Source organism: Geotrypetes seraphini, chromosome 2 (assembly GCF_902459505.1).
Source record: "Geotrypetes seraphini chromosome 2, aGeoSer1.1, whole genome shotgun sequence".
Lineage (NCBI taxonomy): Eukaryota > Metazoa > Chordata > Amphibia > Gymnophiona > Dermophiidae > Geotrypetes > Geotrypetes seraphini.
The window spans coordinates 48,074,228-48,088,930 of NC_047085.1; the positions used below are offsets into that span (position 1 = coordinate 48,074,228).

At 42.9% G+C, this 14,703-nt stretch overlaps 1 protein-coding gene across 4 annotated transcripts in view; it reads left to right on the plus strand.

The window, feature by feature from the left end:
• The window catches only part of SAMD12 (sterile alpha motif domain containing 12), a 655,615-nt gene that overhangs the window by 527,046 nt on the left and 113,866 nt on the right, over nucleotides 1–14,703 (plus strand). The window contains exon 6 of one of the 4 annotated variants that reach the window (XR_004538411.1): nucleotides 51–69. The exons of the other annotated variants lie outside the window; for them this stretch is intronic. The gene's annotated coding sequence lies outside the window, so the exon portion shown is untranslated. Of the gene's footprint in view, nucleotides 1–50; nucleotides 70–14,703 lie in introns of those variants that run through there. 4 annotated transcript variants of the gene reach the window in all.

The following is a 14,703-nucleotide window of genomic DNA, read 5'->3' on the forward strand; positions in this document are numbered from 1 at the left end:
TGTTCCTTGAAAACTAACGGCTAGTAATTTTATTTTTATTTTTTATGCAGTAGTGACCCTTATCTTGGCAAACTTGGATTTTCAGCTCTGACAGAAATTAAATTGAAAAGAAAGAATGGCCTCAGACGGCAGATGATGAAATGTGTGTTTGCTTGTCGACTACAGAGTTAATTTGCACTCAAAAAACAACACATCCATCACACGGATTAGCAATTCTGTTCTATCTGCTTAAGTTTCACCATTGTTACAATTACCCATACATAGCTTAAAGAACTTTAAATAAATAACTCTCAAATTTAATTTTTTGTTGGTTTTGCAATTTCATAATTTCAGTTATAATGTGCAACAAAAAACATATGCTCCATTTAGTGTGCCACAAGAAAACATTTGCTCTGTTTAGTGTGCTGGAGCTTTAAAACATAGGGCTCCTTTTACAAAGGTGCATTAGGGCCTTAACGCACAGAATAGCGCACATGCTAGCCGCTACCGCCTCCTCTTGAGCAGGCGGTAGTTTTTTGGGGTAGTGCGCGCTATAGCATGCACTAATCCAATGCGTGCGCTATAGCATGCACTAATCCGGTGCGTGCGCTAAAAACGCTAGCGCACCTTTGTAAAAGGAGCCCATAGTTTCAAAGCAGCCATCAAGAAATAACCATAAGAGCATAATAAAGGAAAACGTGAAAAGCCTCCAATTTAAAAAAAAAAAAAAAAATGACTCCGAAGCTCAAATCAAGAGAACGACAATAGTAATAATGAAATAGACAACCATAGAAGGAAACCTAAAGAACCTTCCAGCGATACAGCTAATATTTAAGTTCCTGAAAAACCTTCAACCATACCCCAGGCTTTTTTTTTTTTTTTTAGACCTTCTTTTCTTCAGATGTGAAGAATCAAAGGAACCTTACAAAGAAATCGCAATTTAAAAAAAAGGTTACCCTATATCAAGAGCATGAAACTTCAAGGCAAGAAGATACCTTCTATGCAAGTGTGCAGATCATGCTATATTGAGAATAACTTGAATATTATGCCTACAGAACGCAAGACCTTTCTTTTTCAAATAAGCTTTTATAACAATCTTATCACTAGAGAAGGTGACCAAAGAGGTTGCCCTTGTTGAAATCACATCTGATGAGCTCTCCAGGACCCCCCATCAAACCAAGAGATCAAAGTCACTCCTAGATCTTATTCTCTAGACAAGTCTTTTTAGAAATATGAAAGTGTGGCGCAGTGGTTAGAGCTACAACCTCAGCAACCTGCTGCTGCTTGTGACCCTAGGCAAGTTACTCAATCCTCCACTTCCCCAGGTATGTTAGATAGAATGTGAGCCCTACAGGACAGATAGGGACAAATGACTGACCACCTGAATGTAAACTGCTTAGATAACCTTGATAGGTAGTATATAAATACCTAATAAATAAATTAGAAATCAATGTTTCATCATGCTTAGATATATTTCAAGCCTCCTTGCAATACCTCAAAAGAATCTCTGCCAGAAACAGAATTGTAAAAGGAAAGCTGAGGACCAGAAGGTTCCTCAGCTTTAATATTATTCTCTATAGCCTCCAATTTATGATGGATATTGAAGCTATCTTTAATTGCTAAAACTATAACTATGTGATGCAAGTTAGGAGTCACTGCCCAGGAAAAGGATCCAGGTGTCATCTTTGATATATGTTGAAATCTTCTGCTCGGTGTGCATCAAAAAAGAAAGCAAATAGGAATTATCGGGTTAGGAATGGAAAACAAAAATGATTTTGTATCGCTCCACATCTCAAAACTGGAATTAGAAAAAGTACAGAGAATGGCGACAAAAATGATAAAGGAGATAGGACGACTTCCCTATAAGGAAAGGCTAAAGTTGCTAGAGCTCTTCGGCTTGAATTAGAAATGGTTCAGGGGAGATATTATAGGGGTCTATAAAATACCGAGTGGAGTGGAATGGGTAAAAGTGAATCACTTGTTTACTGCTTCCAAAAATACTGGGATTAGGGGGCATGCAGTGGAGCTACGAAGTAGTAAATTTAAAACTGGAAAAAAAAATTTCTTCATCCAACATGTAATTATTAAACTCTGGAATTCATTGCTAGAGAATGTGGTGAAAACAGCTTAGCAGGTTAAAAAAAGGTTTGGATAATATCCTAAAAAAAAAATAAAAAAAAGTCCATAAGCCATTATTAAGATGGACTTGGGAAAATCTACTGCTTAAATCAAAGGCGGGAAACTGCGCGGTGACACCAGGAAATTCTTTTTCACTGAAAGGGTGGTTGATCGCTGGAATGGTCTTCCACTTCAGGTGATTGAGGCCAGCAGCGTGCCTGATTTTCAGGCCAAATGGGATCGACACGTGGGATCTATTCACAGGGTAAAGGTAAGGGAGCGTCATTAAGGTGGGCAGACTGGATGGGCCTTGGCCCTTATCTGCCGTCTATTTCTATGTTTCTATGTTTCTATTTCTAGGATAAGCAGCATAAAATCAGTTTTTCTCTTTTGGGATCTTGCCAGATACTTGTAACCTGGATTGGCACTGTTGAAAACAGGATGCTAGGCTTAATGGACCTTCGGCCTGTCCCAGTGTGGCAACTCTTATGTTCTTATGTAGGCTCCAAAGTCAGAATTCATTTTTGAATAGATGAAAACAGTTTAGAAACAGTCTCCTTTGTAAAATGAGCCACGTTGAATCATACCCTTAGTTCCCATCACTACCTTCCAAATATCTATAGGGGCACATCATGAAACCCAGGAATAGCTTTGAAAACTTTTGGCAGTGACTGGAGGAGAAACAGCCTTAGGTATGACTAAAACAGGTAAAATTCCAGACTTTGTTCCTTTCATCTAGCTGCCCCCTATGCCTGGAATAAATTACCCGAATTTGTCCGCCAATCCCCTTCCCTTCCCATGCTTAAAAGCAGACTGAAAACCCACCTTTTTGATATAGCCTTCAATCCTAACTCTACTCCTCTGCCCTCATAGAAACATAGAAGATGACGGCAGATAAGGGCCATAGCCCATCAGGTCTGCCCACTCTACTGACCCACCCCCAAGTCTACTATCCTAGGGATCCCACTCCTGGTGACAAGTTCCCTTGGCTTAACCCTCTAAGGGATCTCACATGGGCATCCCATTTGCTCTTAAATTCCTCCATCCCAGCCAGCTGATTAACCGTTCCCCTTAACTGTATCCATGACATCCAGTTTGTCTGTCGTGTCTGCTTACATTGTAAGCCCTTTCGAGCAGGGACTGTCTTCTTCATGACTCAATATAGTGCTGTGTAGGTCTGTTAGTGCTATAGAAATAGTTACATAGTAACATAGTATCATAGTAGATGACGGCAGATAAAGACCCGAATGGTCCATCCAGTCTGCCCAACCTGATTCAATTTAAATTTTTATTTTTTTTTTTTTTTTTTTTCTTCTTAGCTATTTCTGGGCGAGAATCCAAAGCTTTACCCGGTACTGTGCTTGGGTTCCAACTGCCGAAATCTCTGTAAAGACTTACTCCAGCCCATCTACACCCTCCCAGCCATTGAAGCCCTCCCCTGCCCATCCTCCTCCAAATGGCCATGCACAGACACAGACCGTACAAGTCTGCCCAGTAACTGGCCTAGTTCAATCTTTAATATTATTTTCTGATTCTAAATCTTCTGTGTTCATCCCATGCTTCTTTGAACTCAGTCACAGTTTTATTCTCCACCACCTCTCTCGGGAGCGCATTCCAGGCATCCACCACCCTCTCCGTAAAGTAGAATTTCCTAACATTGCCCCTGAATCTACCACCCCTCAACCTCAAATTATGTCCTCTGGTTTTACCATTTTCCTTTCTCTGGAAAAGATTTTGTTCTACGTTAATACCCTTTAAGTATTTGAACGTCTGAATCATATCTCCCCTGTCTCTCCTTTCCTCTAGGGTATACATATTCAGGGCTTCCAGTCTATCCTCATACGTCTTCTGGCGCAAGCCTCCTATCATTTTCGTCGCCCTCCTCTGGACCGCCTCAAGTCTTCTTACGTCTTTCGCCAGATACGGTCTCCAAAACTGAACACAATACTCCAAGTGGGGCCTCACCAATGACCTGTACAGGGGCATCAACACCTTTTTCCTTCTACTGTCTACGCCTCTCTTTATACAGCCCAGAATCCTTCTGGCAGCAGCCACTGCCTTGTCACACTGTTTTTTCGCCTTTAGATCTTCGGACACTATCACCCCAAGGTCCCTCTCCCCGTCCGTGCATATCAGCTTCTCTCCTCCCAGCATATACGGTTCCTTCCTATTATTAATCCCCAAATGCATTACTCTGCATTTCTTTGAATTGAATTTTAGTTGCCAGGCATTAGACCATTCCTCTAACTTTTGCAGATCCTTTTTCATATTCTCCACTCCCTCTTCGGTGTCTACTCTGTTCCAAATCTTGGTATCATCTGCAAAAAGGCACACTTTTCCTTCTAACCCTTCAGCAATGTCACTTACATACATATTGAACAGGATTGGCCCCAGCACCGAAACCTGAGGGACTCCACTAGTCACCTTTCCTTCCTTCGAGCGACTTCCATTAACCACCACCCTCTGGCGTCTGTCCGACAGCCAGTTTCTGACCCAGTTCACCACTTTGGGTCCTAACTTCAGCCCTTCAAGTTTGTTCAACAGCCTCCTATGAGGAACTGTATCAAAGGCTTTGCTGAAATCCAAGTAAATTACATCTAGCATATGTCCACGATCCAGCTCTCTGGTTACCCAATCAAAAAATTCAATCAGGTTCGTTTGGCACGATTTACCTTTTGTAAAGCCATGTTGCCTCGGATCCTGTAACCCATTAGATTCAAGGAAATACACTATCCTTTCTTTCAGCAACACATCCATTATTTTTCCAACAACTGAAGTGAGGCTCACCGGCCTGTAGTTTCCTGCTTCATCCCTGTGACCACTTTTATGAATAGGGACCACATCCGCTCTCCTCCAATCCCCAGGAATCACTCCCGTCTCCAGAGATTTGTTGAACAAGTCTTTAATAGGACTCACCAGAACCTCTCTGAGCTCCCTTAGTATCCTGGGATGGATCCCGTCTGGTCCCATCGCTTTGTCCACCTTCAGTTTTTCAAGTTGCTCATAAACACCCTCCTCCGTGAACGGCGCAGAATCTACTCCATTTTCTCGTGTAACTTTGCCAGACAATCTCGGTCCTTCTCCAGGATTTTCTTCTGTGAACACAGAACAGAAGTATTTGTTTAGCACATTTGCTTTCTCCTCATCACTCTCCACATATTTGTTCCCAGCATCTTTTAGCCTAGCAATTCCATTTTTTATCTTCCTCCTTTCACTAATATATCTGAAAAAATTTTTATCTCCCTTTTTTACATTTTTAGCCATTTGTTCTTCCGTCTGTGCGTTCGCCAAACGTATTTCTCTCTTGGCTTCTTTCAGTTTCACCCTGTAGTCCTTTCTGCTCTCCTCTTCTTGGGTTTTTTTATATTTCATGAACGCCAACTCTTTCGCCTTTATTTTCTCAGCCACTAGTTCATAGTAATAGTAGTGTGAAGAGTTTCAGTCTTTGGGAAGCAGAGCTGAGAATGTGATGTCACAATGCCTCAGTCCACCAATAAGAGCCAACCTCATCAGTGATGTCACAATGGCTTGATTTTCCTGTATTCCCCTCTGCCCTCCAACCAAGCCAGCTGAATAACATCCTGTTTGTCTGTCTTACCTGTTTAGATTATAAGCTCTTTCGAGCAGGGACTGTTTTCTTATTCTTTGTGACTCTGTGCAGCGCTGCGTGCATCTGGTAGCACCATAGAAATAATTAATAGTAGTAGTAGTAAAATAACAGAGGTGTGCAGCATCGGGAGAGGAGGAGAGTAGCGAGGAGAAGGAGGAAGGAAGAATAAGAAAGTAAAAGGGCACAAACCAAACCAACAGGGATCTGTAAAAGAAGACAGAGAGGAGCAGGAAGCTAGGGGCAGCGGCAAGAGTAAGCTCTGCCCACCCCCACCATGTCGGCAGAAGCATTGGCCAAACTCCCCCTTAAAAGGAGAGGAGCCAAGCGGAACACGTGGTGAGCAGCATTGGGAGAGTAGCGAGGAGAAGGAGGAAGGAAGAATAAGAAAGTAAAAGGGCACAAACCAAACCAACAGGGATCCGTAAAAGAAGACAGAGAGGAGCAGGAAGCTAGGGGCAGCGGCAAGAGTAAGCTCTGCCCACCCCCACCATGTCGGCAGAAGCATTGGCCAAACTCCCCCTTAAAAGGAGAGGAGCCAAGCGGAACACGTGGTGAGCAGCATCGGGAGAGAAGGAGAGTAGCGAGGAGAAGGAGGAAGGGAGAATAAGAAAGTAAAAGGGCACAAACCAAACCAACAGGGATCCGTAAAAGAAGACAGAAAGGAGCAGGAAGCTAGGGGCAGCGGCGAGAGTACGCTTCGCCCATGACAACCGGGTCGGCAGAAGCATCGGCCAAACTCCCCCTTAAAAGGGGAGGAGCCAACGGCACACAGCCGTTCGGTGCGCGACAAAGGCAAGCGGCAAAGGCGCTCACCTTAGCGAGAGCGCTTTTGCGAAGGGCCTCAAGAAGGGCCAAGTCACTACACCCAAGGACAGCAGGGAAGGATACCAAGATAAGGACGCGGCAGGCACAGAGAAGAGCACACACACACACAAGCAAAGGTGAGGTAAGGTAAAGACAGCACACACAAGCAAAAGGCAGCAAGGTAAGGAAGCGGCAAGGTAAGGTAAAGACGCGGCAGGCACAGAAAAGAGCACACATACACACAAGCAAAAGATAGCGAAGTAAGGAAACGGCAGACACAGAAGATAAGGAAGAAGCAGGCACAGAAAAGAACACACACACACACAAGCAAAAAGGTACCGGTACATTAATAGAATACTCCAAATAGGCAGATAGCAATGGAAGCAGAGGTAATCCAGAGGATGAGCTTCCCAGTGTAATGCACAGACTGCCAAATGTATGATTACCTCCCCTTGACGAGGCAGTCTTATGTATGCGGTCGGTGTCAGGAGTTGAAAAGCTTAAAGAAGGAAGTTAGTCGACTGAAGTACAGGATTCAGGAACTGGAGGGACTTTACATCGCAGAAGACCCATTCAGGACAGAAGATCCACTCAGGACAGCTGAAGACCCAGAGAGAGAGAGAGGCACATCGAGGAACAAGTCAGGGAGCTTGAGGAGTTCATCGAAGAGGCCTACAGGAGGGTGCAAGAACAAGAACATGAACATCGTAGGAGGGACAAAGATATACCTGCATGGAACAGAGGACAAAAGCGATCTAACTCTAAGGAAGAAGAAGCCCATAGAAGAATTTTGCAGGAAGGGGAGGCAAGGTCTTGCCGGTGCCAAGAAGAGGAAGCAGTAAAACGCACCGAGGTCACAGACCTGAAATTGGAGCGAAAACTGAAAAAGGGAAAGTCTGCAATCCTAGTGGGAGACTCAATCCTAAGGCAAGTAGATAGCCACATAGCAGGAGGAAGAGAGGATCAGCTAGTGACCTGCCTTTTAGGAACAAAAACAAAAGTTTAATAAAACTTATCTATAAGAAAAGCAAATTTGATCATGTCACTCCTCTCTTAAAGGAAGCCCATTGGCTTCCCATCTCCCACCGTATCACTTATAAAATTATTCTACTCACGTTCAAAATCAAACTCTTACATCAACCTACATTTCTTGACAAACTCCTTATTCCTCAAAGTTCCACTCGTACATTAAGATCATCAGACCACAAACTTCTCTATATTCCATCCCTAAAAGACTTCTACTATACTTGCAAAACAAATTTCGCTATAACCGCCCCTACATTATGGAACTCACTTCCACAATACGTCCGTGACGAACAACAATTAGCTAAATTCAAGATAAATCTAAAGACTTTCTTATTTCGGGACGCTTTTAATCTAACCTAAATTTTATTTTATTTTTTTTCTTTTTATTTTTCTCTCTCTTTCTCTTTTTTCTTTCTTTCATCAGGCAAGCATCCATCATCTTCACGCCTCCCCTTCCCTTCGTTCAATCCCACCCCCCCACTTTTCCCATTTCTTCTATACAATGTAACTTTTTCCCTTTCCTCCCCTATTGCCCTCACACTCCAGAACTTCAAGTCTTTGTCATTTATGTTTAATTTTAGACATCTTCATGCACATTCTACTACATTTAAACTCTTTATTAATTTTATTGTTAACCGGCCAGACAATTGTTTGATGGTCGGGATATTAAAAACTAATAAACTTGGAAACTTGGAAAGACATCGTCGACAAAATTGAAAGGATCCTAGAAGGAGCAGAGACGGAAGAGACTGCAGTGATGATCCACATTGGGACAAATGATGTTAGCAGGAGAGACTACAGCAGAAACGCCCTGATCGAACAGTTCAAGATTCTGGGAAGGAAGTTGAAAATGAGGACTCAGAAGATAGTGTTTTCTGAAATCCTGCCAGTACCGAGAGCAGACGTGAAGAGGCAAATGGAACTACAATCAATAAATGCCTGGATGAGGAAATGGTGTGAGGAAGAGGGATTCCACTTCGTGAGAAACTGGACAATGTTTTGGGGCAAGAACAAGCTCTTCAGGAGAGACGGACTACATCTGAGCACGGCGGGAACTAGACTTCTAGCAAATAACGTCAGGAGAGGAATAGAGCAGGCTTTAAACTAAGAAGAAGGGAAAGCCGACAGTCGACCAGGAGTCGATGATTCGGAAGAAGGTATCCCGAGAAGATACTGAGTAGGAAAATTGCTGAGAGGACACAACGGGCAAACAACAAGAGTTGACGGAACAAGAGGACGATATGAAGAACGCAGCACAGGGGGAAGACAAAATGGGCAAAAAACAAGAGTTGACACGACAAGAAAAGGATGATAAGAAGAACATAGCACAGGAAAAGGAAAAGAAGACAAGAAAATACCAGGACTTAAAATGCATGTATACTAATGCAAGGAGCCTAAGGAACAAAATGGGAGAATTAGAAGTCATGGCCATAAAAGAGAACCTAGACATCATTGGGGTCTCTGAAACATGGTGGAATGAAGAAAATAAATGGGACATAGTACTGCAGGGGTACAAACTCTATCGCAAAGATAGGTCAGACCAGAAATGAGGTGGAATAGCCCTATACATAAAAGATAACATACACTCGACCAGAGTGGACACAGCAGCGACGACCGACAAACTGGAATCGCTATGGGTTAAAATACCAAGAAGGAATGGGGCCGAGATAAAGATGGGCCTGTACTATCATCCACCTGGGCAAACAGAAGAAATCGATGAAGAAATGGAAGCGGAACTGAGGCGGGAATGCAAAAACGGAAACACCACTGTTATGGGAGACTTCACCTATCCCAGGATAGACTGGAGTCTTGGAAACTCAAAATGCGCTAGGGAAACTGGATTCCTGGAGGCAATACAGGACTGCTTAATGGAGCAGCTCATCAGAGAACCGACGAGAGGGAATGCCACTCTGGACTTAATCCTCAATGGGCTAAGAGGACCTGCAAAAGAAGTGGAAGTAGTAGGGCCGTTAGGAAACAGTGATCACAATATGATCCAGTTCAAAGTCGAAGTAGGAATATCGAAGGAGAAGAGAACCACAGCAACAGCTTTTAACTTCAAGAAGGGAAACTACGAAGTGATGAGAGTAATGGTAAGAAAGAAACTAAGGAATAACTCAAAGAAATCACAGACTGTGGAGCAAGCCTGGTCTTTATTTAAGGACACAGTGAGCGCAGCGCAAAATCTGTATATCCCCAGATTTAGAAAAGGATGCAAAAAGGACCGAACAAAAGACCTGGCATGGATAATTAAAGAAGTGAAGAAAGCGATAGGAGATAAGAAAAAATCATTCCAGATGTGGAAAAAGGACAAAACTGGGGAAAACTGGAAAGACCACAGGAAACATCAAAAAGAATGTCAACGTGTGGTTAGAAGAGCAAAAAAAGAATATGAAGAGAGGCTAGCCAGGGAAGCGCGAAATTTCAAACCGTTCTTCAGATATGTTAAAGGGAAGCAGCTGGCAAGGGAGGAGGTGGGGCCGCTGGATGAAGGAGATAGGAAGGGAGTGATGAAGGAGGAAAAGGAAGTGGCAGATAGACTAAACATGTTCTTTTCATCAGTATTTACAAGAGAGGACATATCCAACATGCCGGAACCTGAAAAAATCTTTAAAGGAGATCAAGCAGAAATATTAACATCCATGGAGGTGAGCCTCGAAGATGTGCTCAAGCAGATAGATAGATTAAAAACTGACAAATCTCTGGGCCCGGACGAAATCCACCCTAGGGTATTGAAAGAGCTAAAAGAGGAAATAGCGGAATTACTACAGCAGGTTTTTAATCTGTCCCTGAAAACAGGGGTGATCCCGGAAGACTGGAAGATGGCAAATGTTACACCCATCTTTAAAAAAGGATCGAGAGGAGACCCGGGGAACTACAGACCGGTAAGTCTGACGTTGGTTCTGGGGAAGATGGCGGAAGCGCTGATAAAAGACAGCATCGATGAGCATCTAGAAAGGAATAAACTCATGAAAACAAGCCAGCATGGATTCTGCAAGGGAAGATCGAAGGAATAAACAAGCAAATGAACGAAGGGACCCCCATAGACATCGTATACTTGGATTTCCAAAAAGCCTACGACAAGGTACCCCATGAACGCCTACTTAGGAAACTAAAGAACCATGGGGTGGAAGGGAATGTACATAGAAGGATCATAAATTGTTTGGCGGGTAGGAAGCAAAGGGTAGGAGTGAAGGGCCACTATTCGGACTGAAGAAGAGTCATGAGTGGTGTTCCGCAGGAATCGGTACTCGGACCACTGCTGTTCAATGTATTCATAAATGACATAGAAACAGGGCTGAAGTGCGAAGTTATAAAATTCACTGACGACACAAAACTTTTTAGTGGGGTTAGGGATAAAGAGGACTGTGAAGATCTACAAAGGGACCTGAACAAACTAGGAGAGTGGGCAAATAAATGGCAGATGAGAAATGTAAAGTCTTGCATGTCGGAAACAGAAACCTGATGTACAGCTATATGATGGGAGGGCTGGTAATGGGTGAAAGTAGCCTAGAGAAGGAATTAGGGGTACTGGTGGACAAAACAATGAAGCCGACGGCACAGTGCGCAGTGGCCTCTAAGAAGGCGAACAGAATGCTAGGTATTATCAAGAAAGGTATCACAACCAGAATGAAGGATGTTATCCTGCCGTTGTCTCGGGCGATGGTGCGCCCGCATCTGGAGTACTGCGTCCAATATTGGTTGCCGTACCTTAAAAACAATATGGTAATACTCAAGAGGGTTCAAAGGAGAGCGACGCGACTGATAAAGGGTATGGAAAACCTTTCATATGCTAAAAGATTGGAGAAACTGGGCCTCTTCTCCCTGGAGAAGTGAAGGCTTAGAGGGGACATGATAGAGACTTACAAGATCATGAAGGGCATGGAGAAAGTAGAGAGGGACAGATTTTTCAAATTTTCAAAAACTACAAGAACGAGAGGGCATTCGGAAAAATTAAGAGGGGACAGATTCAGAACCAATGCTAGGAAGTTCTTCTTCACTCAAAGGGTGGTGGACATCTGGAATGCGCTTCCAGAGGGCGTGATATGACAAAGTACATTACTGGGTTTCAGGAAGGGATTGGATGATTTCCTGAAGGAAAAGGGGATTGAAGGGTACAGATAAAGGATTACTATGCAGGTCCTGGACCTGATGGGCTGCTGCGTGGGCGGACTGCTGGGCGTGATGGACCTCTGGTCTGACCCAGCAGAGGCACTGCCTATGTTCTTATGCATCAGTTCAACCACAGAAACTGCAGATGTTACCAAAGTAGTCAGTTAATAAATTCAAGGAGGCCACTGAGGAGGGAGCCTTTTGGCAGAGCTGAGAGAAAAGAGAGATCTATATATTGCTCCCTTGAGACAAATCAGATATTATCCACAAAGTGTTTAATGCTAGGACTGGACACAGTCAGATGCTTGGATTTGATTTTCCTCTTATCCATATCTGAGGCCAAATCACATATCCTCAAGTCCTCAGTCACAGCTCCAATTTTAGGAGCAACAGAAAACATTTTTGGATAGAAGGGCCAATTGAACGTATTTTTGGATGGAGTGTCCAGTCTTGCCCTTACAATATTGGTAGGGCCATGGCCCCAGTGCCCACCCCATTCCACTGCCTATGGATGTGAATATGGATATGAATTTCTCCTCCATTGCTGCATGCCACAGCACTCCCATTATTTAAGGGCCTCCTCAGTGCTCAATAATAATGTCACTAAGGCATCTCTTTCTGCCTGAACACTCTTCTTTACAGAATTAGTTGTAATCAGTAGCATCTTGGGTTTCCAGTTCAACAGCGTGGTCTTTCCTCATACAGCGGCGCTGTTCCACCTCTTGTTTCTCTTTTCTATCCTTACATCCTTGTGTTGTCACCTCAAGCAGATTTGAAATGCACCTGCAGACACTTAAGGATAGCCATCCTGGACCAGAACAATGGTCCATCCAGCCCCGTATCTTGCTTCCAGCAGTGGCCAAACCAGGTCACAAGTACCTGGTAGAATCCCAAAGAGTATCAAGATTCTATGCTAACAGTCCCCATGTGTCTTAATAGCAGACTATAGACTTTTCCTCCAGGAACTTGTCCCAACCTTTTACAGCCCAGATATGCTAAATACTGTTACCACATTTCTCCAGCAATGCGTTTCAGAGCTTAACAATTTGATGAGTGAACAAAAAAATATTTTCTCCTATTTGTTTTAAATGTGCCATTTTGTAAATTCTATGTACTTTTTGAAAGAGTAAACAATTGATTTACATTTACTCATTCTACTCCACATAAGAGTTTTATAGACCTCTGTCATATTCCCTCGCAGCCATCTGTTCTCCAAGCTGAAGAGCCCTAATCTCTTAAGGCTTTTATTGTATGAGAATATTTCCTTTCCTTTGACCATTTTGGTTGTCCTTCTTTGCAGCCTTTCTAATTCCGCTATATATATATTTTTGAGATAGAATTGCACACAATTCTCAAGGTGAGGTCACAGCATGGAACGATACAGAGGTATATTAATATTCTTTGTCCTATTTTCTATCCCTTTACTAATCATACCTAGAATTCTGTTTGCTTTTTTGGCTGCCAGTGCAAAAAGAACTTCCTGTTGCTGATGATGCATATCAGACCGCCTGTGGCTGGTCCTAGCATTATGACATAAGAGGAAGAATGATATGGAGCAAAGACTAATAGTATCTGCATATGCGTGAGATATATGCATGTCTGTGAATCTGGGTGAATTATGTGGTGTCTGCGTGTAACCATAAAGTAGTGGAACAAAAATGAACTATGAATCAATCCTCATTGGTGCATATAATGTTGGTTGACACATGCATGACGTACATCTTTAATGCACCAAAGGTTTGCTGTATGGCAGCCTACCTCAAAGGCTGCAGGATCATTTTCTTTCGCTTATAAAACTTTTTTTGCCCCAGTAGAGGTGCATTCTTTACAAAAAGTGTGTGTCTCCTGAACGGGGAGGGAAGGGGCATGCGCGGAACATTGACGCTTACTGCAAGACCATCCTGTGTGTATTTCCTAGGCACTGCCTCTACCAAGCTGCCTGCGTGAGGTTTCCTTTGAGCATTGACCGCTGTTTGGTTCGATGGTGGCTTTTTCCGTACGTAGAAAATAACTGAGGCTTTTGAGCATGTCCCCCTGAGTTAGCACATTTTTTGGACTAGTGTTCAAAGGCAAGAACCTTTTTCCTTAAGTCAGGACAAAATTAGTAAAAATGGCAATATCAGAGTATATAAATGAAACTTAAATGTATTCTAGTGACAGTCTCACAGAGAAAGATAGGAGGGGGGGAGGGTGAGAAACAGTGAGAGATGGGTGATTCAGACATGCTCTGGCATTGAATATCCAAAGTTAATTCAGCCTGCGGCAGCGAGTGGTTTACAAGCCGCATAACACCAAAGGCTGAATATTGGACGGTTAATTTCAAACAAAATGCCACAGGAAATGTCTTTTGTGTTAACTAGTTTGTTTCAAAGAAAAGCCTAGTTCTACTGGGCACATTTACAATGTGGGAGTTCAACATCTGGAAGCAGGCCTGAAGCTAAAGACAGAATAAATCAACATAGGCATAAAATTATTAATCCAGAAAAAAAATGAATGGAAACCAAGATAAAAAAAAAAATAAAAAAAAAGAGGAAGAGTAGGGTAATAGTGGCACTTCCAAAGAGAAAGGATATCAGAAAGATGTTTTGGCAAAGTATAGGATCTCATATCAACTATTCTAAATCTAAGCTTGTTGAGAATTCTATCAATCATCCGTCTTATTCTGCCCTCATTCTGGCTTCCATCAATCTTTAAAACACTTTGCTAATTGCACACTCAAAAACCTCATAATATAAAAGGGAATACAACGATCACTTATCTGCTCATTGCAGAGACAGCGCTGGAGCAACAGTCCAACAATCGACGCCCACACCTTGATTAAATGGCATTTTGGTTGACAAAACCTGCATCTGGGGTTGTCAAAACTGGATCGCTCAAACTTCATGTGGAAGGCAAACACCGTAACGCAGCCCAAGCAACCAGCTAATGGCAGACAAGAGTAAGTTGACAGCTCAATGGGGAAGCGGCCATTTTTCAGACCAGTCCAACATATCAGTAACTTTGTGCCAATGATACTTCAGAGACATTCTGTGCCCCGTATATGACAATTCAAT